We start from the raw sequence: 6665 nt of genomic DNA on the forward strand, positions 1-6665 counted from the left end.
AGGCTGCTTAAAGGTCACATCGTTTCCAGACTCCCCCTATTATTTGACCCGTTCCAGTTTGCCGACCGGCAAAACCGCTCCACTCAGGACGCCATCTCCTCCGTTCTTCACCTGAGCCTGGCTCACCTGGAGGAGAAGAACACCCATGTGCGGAGGCTGTTCCTGGACTTCAGCTCAGCGTTTAACACCATCATCCCACAGCATCTGGTAGGAAAATTGGAACACCTGGGCTTCAACACCCCCCTTCGCAACTGGCTGCTAGACTTCCTCACCAACAGACCTCAGTCAGTCCGGGTCGGACAGAACACCTCTGATGTCATCACCCTCAGCACAGGCTCCCTTCAGGGCTGCGTCCTGAGCCCCCTGCTGTGCACCCTGATGACACACGACTGCGTCCTCAGGTTCACCACCAATCACATCGTGAAGTCAGCAGACGACACAACGGTGGTGGGGCTCATCAGAGACAACAACGACCTGGACTACAGAGAGGAGGTGGAGCAGCTGGTGGGCTGGTGCAGAGAAAACAGCCTGATCCTGAATGAGGAGAAGATGAAGGAGATCATCGTCGACTTCAGGAAAAAACAGCCTCACCACGCTCCACTGATCATCAACAGCTCAGCTGTGGAGGTGCAGGTCCACCAGGTTCTGCAACAGCTTTTTCCCTGCTGTCATCAGACTGTTGAACACTAGAACTGTTGAGCTCTAAACTGAACTCTGCATCACACATTCACAGAACTGTACTTTATGACACTACGGACCTCTATCTTGCACTATCTCGCACTACCAACTTTACTGAACTTGTATAAACCCTTTAAATAGAAGTTTAATACATGGTTTAGCATTCCTCTGCACACTCTTGAATACTGTTTTGCCTACTTGCACTATTGCATAATTATCACTGCTGCACTTTATACTTATTTTTAATATATATATATATATATATATATATAGTATATATGTATATATATATATTTTCATAGGATATGTTACTTCTATTCAACTGCAATATCACTACTTTGTTGTAAGACGTATGCAACGGAATTTCGTTTTGTATGCACCATGTGCAGACAAGATGACAATAAAGTTTGTCTAAGTCTAAGTCATGTCAGGTCAGCTGTCTGGAGAGAGAGAGAAGTCAGGACCTGCGGGCGGAGCACCACCGTGCCACCGCCGCCATGACGGAACTCAAAAGCAAACTCCATGAGGAGAAGCAGAAAGAGTTAGCCATTACCAGGGAGACATTACTGCGGCAGCATGAAATGGAGCTGATGAGAGTGATCAAAATCAAATATGGAGAGATCCAGCGACTGAATGCCTTGGTCCTCAGCCTGAGGGACGGCTCCATGGACAAGGTGATCCGCTCTATCCGTGTCTGACTATCCGCACGCCACGTCGGGCTTCGATGCGGCCGCTACCGTATTGTGTAGCTTGTCCCCAGTAAGCGTCGCGGCGCTCCGTTGCGGTCTCAACGGCCCGGTGTGGCGCAATGTCTGCTCAGGTGAGGAGGGGGGGCGCTTTGCTGGCGGAGGTGGAGGAGACGCGGCGGTGTCGGGAGACCGAGCGGTGTCGCCTCCACCAGGAGCGCGGAAGAAGCCCTGGCAGCGGCCCAGCAGGCCTGGCAGTCCCGAGCGGCCGAGCTCCGATCGGCTCATCACCAGCATCGGGAGGAGCTGAGCCGAACCAAGAGAGACTGCGAGAGGGAGATCCGCCGACTGGTAGGACTGATCAGATGCGCGGTGCGTGGCTATGTTCCCAATTTCGTTGTATACCTGCAGTGCAATGACACCTAAGGCATTCTATTCTATTCTATTTCACAAGAAGAAAATGTCCGGTTGCTCGCTTCGCTTTTGTCACAGCAAAGGTGTTCTAGTCGATTCCAGAAAAAAATTGGCCGGTTGCTCTCTTTGTTTTTGTCACAATTCTGGCAAATGAGTTTGCCCGCCTGCCTGAGCGCTCCCCGTTTGTACATCCAGATGGATGAGATCAAGCTGAAAGACAGAGCGGTTAGTGTTTTGGATGAAGCCCTGGGGCCGGCCACGTCCACCGCCTTCAGCTGCAGACTCAGGCTGCCGAGCAGCAGATCGCTGCCCTGAGGGATTCCCAAAGGGCGGGCCTAAACTACCCTGGAAGTGGGGTCAACGCCGCTACTAGCAATCCTCTTCATTGCGTAAGCCACCTCATCACACACTTGCAGTACGCATGACTTAGTTCGTTGCTGGAGGAAGGTAGCACAAAAACAGTTTTGAACTTTGAACGAGTGCTTGTGTGTGTGTGTTGCGGGGCGTTTTCAGTCTCAGGAGGATCGGGACACGCGACGGTTTCATCTGAAAATCGCTGAGCTCAGCGCAGTCATCAGGAAACTGGAGGATCGAAACGCCCTGCTTTCTGAAGAGCGCAATGAACTGGTAATTTATTGACGGCACGCTTGAAGGTTTGCGCTACGTTTGATGCGCGCCATCCAGCGAGGCACCCATTGCGCTTGCTTATTAGTTGAGCGGCGCGGCGAGTCGGTTGCCTGGTAGATGTCTTTTATTGGGAGCCAAAGCCACGATTCCGTTCAAACCGATGCAAAAGGAATGGATACGTTCTGGCCCGCGTGTTGTGCGTCTTTCACATCCCGCACTTCATGCTTGCAGCTAAAGCGACTGAGAGAAACAGAAAGCCAGTTTCTGCCACTCCTGTACAAAAACAAACGCCTGAGCAGGAAGAATGAAGAACTCTCGCTGGTGCTGTGTCGCCTTGAAAACAAAGTGCGCTTTGTCACCCAGGAGAACGAGGAGATGGCAAGCTTGGTAAGTCGACGCGGACAACGGCGGCGTGCCAACAGAGTCCACTGCATTTGTGTTCCACAGAGAAGGCCTAGTTCGCTCAATGACCTGGACCGCGGTTGCGGCCAGCAGGACGGTGAAATGGAGTTCCTTCAAGTTGTGGAGCAGCGGCACATCATCGACGACTTGTCCAAGGTCTTCAGGCAGGCGACTCGGTGCACGTACGGCAGCGCCGCGCTCGCTCGCTGTCGCCAGGAAACCTTTTCCGTCCAAAGCTTGGCCGGCGGCCGCCATCCAAAAAATTGGCCCCTTAAATTCCGACCTTTCAAGCAGGAGCATTGTGCGCACGCGTTTGAACACGCTTTAGACTTGTTTTGCCGTTTTCAGCAGCTCAAAGCTCCCGTTTTGTCAGCGCCTTTGCCACTCGCTGTGCGCTGAAAACGACGGACTTGCCCGGCTGCTCAGCCCGTCAACCATGAGCCGCGAGCGCGACGTCATTGTCCGTAGGCAGCTAGTGGCAAAATGCACCCTGTTAGAGTTGCGCTCGCTCCAACTTATTTTGCAAGAACCACACGGGAGACAAGTAAGTTCTTTTGGACACCTGCAGGTGGAGAGTCCATCCGTTGTACGAATGAAGTCTGACTCTCGGCTCCTGCACGAGCATTTTAATTAAGAGAAACAGGGTGGGTGTAAGAGTGGATTGAATAGAGGAAGCCCTTGACCTCTAGTCAAAACATAGCAAGGGGTGTTTTACGACTTTGTGTAGGAAGGGATAAGCGATAGGGATAAATAAGGGATAAATAATATTATTTATTACAGGTCGCAGTCAAAGTCAAAGCAACACAATGATACGATAAAGATAATCTGGAAAACCCTGACACACCCTGTAGTTGTCACTTTTGGAAAAGACGAGCGTCCCTCCAATCATCGCCGGTGACGTGTTTTTCAGGCTCTGGAGACAGGAGCTCATGTCAGAAATGTCATTGTGAGTCGCGTTTGTTTCTGCGCCGGAGCCGTTCGTTCCCTTTGCATCCAAAGAATCTCAAAGGCGGATTATTTGTGTCGACAGGAGAGAGATTTGCTGCTACGATACCGACGTCAAGAATCTCTGAGGAGGAACAAAGCGTGAGGTCCTGCAAGGTGAGTCTGTTTGTTTGCGGCTGCTTGGTGTTGCGCAAGATGAAATGGCCTTTTTCTCGCTATCGTTCCTCTCGTCGATTCATCGTGAGGTGTCGCTTCAGTTTGTTCAGAGAGATGTTTGCTTCCGCGCCCGCAGGTCATCGAAACATTTTACGGCTACGACGAAGACGTGTTGGTGGACTCGGACGGATCGTCCTTGTCTTTTCACACCGACAGAACCCCCGACACGGAACCCGAAGAGGTAGCCCGCCATTTCTGCCAGCGTATTGGCACCAAACATTCCTCTTCAGCCTGGAATCGGACTCGTCTTTGCGTCGCGGGTGCTTTGTCGCCGGTCTGACTGATTCTGGTACTAGTGCTGTGTTGCATTGGTGTGTGCATGAAGAGGCGGAGCTTCGCTACCGCCAGCTGACGCAAGAATATCAAGCGCTGCAACGAGCCTACGCTCTGCTAGCCCAGACCAGCGAAAGGGGACTACGACGCCGAGAAGGAGATCAAGGTGGCGCCCCTTCCCGCAACCCCCGGCCGGGTCGCAGCCTCCCTGTTCTCACCCAGCCTCGGGTGTTCTCTGGTCTGAAAGGAGGAGGAGGAGCCTCCCTCCTCCTCCTTTCAGACCAGAGAAAAGCTGATGGTAGAAATGGGTCACTATCAAAGCAGAGTAGCAGATCTGGAGTCAGCGCTGAAGCAACAAGGACAGGTAAGCTCATCAATGAGCACACCTTTTTCTCAGACAAAATAGCTACATTCTTCAGTCACTCATCCGTCTGGCATTACTGGACCAACCCCCCCCCCCCCCCCCCCCCGAACGTGGCTGGGAAAATGCGGAGAAAAGCAAATGTCATTTTCCAGTCAACCAAAGAATTTGTGGATGAAAATGACACAACATTCCAAAGCTGTCCACGCGTTTGTCTCTTCTAGAATGTCAAGTGGGTGGAGGAGAAGCAGCTGCTGCGTCAGAGCAATCAGCAGTTGGCCGAAAAGGTGACGGAAAGAAAGGCGCTGGGCGGAGTCGCTTGGCGTCACACCTGTCGGGAAGCCCCGCAGATGAGGTCTGACTGTCTTTTCAGGTCAGGCGGATGGAGGCGGAAGAAGCGCGTCTGAAAGAGCACATCCAGGATATCCGAGACCAAAACGAACTGCTTGAGTTCCGCATCCTGGAGCTGGAGGTGGGAAGACTCGCACAAGCGTGTTGAGGCCAGAGATGTGACGGACGGACGGACGGACGGACGGATGCATGCCTCTGCCTTTCAGGAGAGGGAGCGGCGCTCCCCCGTCTTGAAGTTTCTGCAAGTCCGTTTCCCAGACGGCCTCAGCCCTTTGCAGATCTACTGCGAGGCCGAGGGCGTGAGCGTACGTAAGGCGTCCCTCGCAACCCTAACCTTAACCCGAGGTCCCAGAACACCTTACATTGCTCCTTGCGCCTTTCCCCCGGACATCGTCATCAGTGATCTGATGAAGAAGCTGGACATCCTGGGCTATAACGCCGTAAGTGTATGTCGAACTCCTTATGTTCGCACTCCACGAGACTCGGCGGCTCAAATGTGACTTTTGGAAGGCTTTGCGCTGAAAGAAGCTTGTTGACGCTGTGCCTTTGGGCTCTTGCAGAATCTCACCAACGAGGAGCAGGTGGTCGTGATTCACGCCAGGACCCTTCTCACCCTAGCCGAGAAGGTAACGCGCACGTCCACGCACGCTCTCGCATTCTGCTTATGTGACAGCAGCCTTTCCTCAGTGGTTAGAATACATCAAAGTGACCAAGTCAGCACTTCAACAGAAGATGTTGGACATTGAAAGTGAGAAGGTAGACAGACACGCGACATCAGCCAAGGGGAACTCCGGCAATGTGCCCCAACAATTCTGACCTTGAGCTGTGCTAGGATATGTTCTGCAAGCAGAAGGGCTACCTGGATGAAGAGTTGGACTTCAGGAAGTGTTCCATGGACCAGGCTCATAAGGTAAGCCGCCCTCAAATCTCCCGCCGGACCACTGATGGACGAGGATTGCGGCCCAGAGGATCCTGGAGCTGGAGGCCATGTTGTACGAGGCGCTACCGCAGCGGGACTGCCCCGCCACGGACGGCGAAAAAGCCAGCCACGCTGGCGTGAATGACGTGCTGACGGCGGATCAGAGAGAAGAGCTTAGGAGCGCCGTGGACCAATGGAAGCGAGCCCTGATGTGCGAGTTGAGGGAGCGCGACGCTTGCATCCTCCAAGAGAGAATGGATCTGCTGCACAGCGCGCAACAGGTAAGGGCCCAAAGCCAGCCCGGCACTTACTTGCACGCTTACTGGCTTTTGAATGCCACTTTCCATTTGTCCGTCCTAGAGGAACAAAGAGCTGAAAGAATTCATCGAAGCTCAGAAGAGACAAATCAAACAATTGGAGGAGAAGTTTCTGTTTCTCTTTCTATTCTTCTCCTTGGCCTTCATTCTGTGGCCCTAACACCAGCTGGTGAGTGAGCTCCAGCGGCACCGCACTCGACACCTCCGATACACTGCCAGCCGGTCTCAGACGTTGGCAGACGCTCCGATGCCAACGTATACCCCCCGCCACGGTGACAGAGGCACCGCGTCACACCGGCGCTCATCCAATCAGAAGGCAGGAAAAGCAAATTCACATGCAGGGCACTTTTGAACCAGAAGAGAGCGCCACAAAAAACGGTTGTTGCCCCAAACGCGCACTAAAAAGGGTCAGAATAACAAGAGTCCCACTGGCCAGCCGGGGCCACCCGTCCAGCTGTTTCTTCAGGGGGGAAAAA

The 6665-nt window shown here is 53.1% G+C and overlaps 1 pseudogene; it reads left to right on the forward strand.

The window, feature by feature from the left end:
* The first annotated feature begins 1502 nt into the window (after positions 1-1502).
* Positions 1503-6349, forward strand: LOC148377108 (janus kinase and microtubule-interacting protein 3-like; annotated as a pseudogene).
* Positions 6350-6665: the final 316 nt, after the last annotated feature.

Source organism: Syngnathus floridae, unplaced genomic scaffold, assembly GCF_059516105.1.
Source record: "Syngnathus floridae isolate MCC-2025c unplaced genomic scaffold, RoL_Sflo_1.0 HiC_scaffold_366, whole genome shotgun sequence".
In the NCBI taxonomy this organism is placed as follows: Eukaryota; Metazoa; Chordata; class Actinopteri; order Syngnathiformes; family Syngnathidae; genus Syngnathus; species Syngnathus floridae.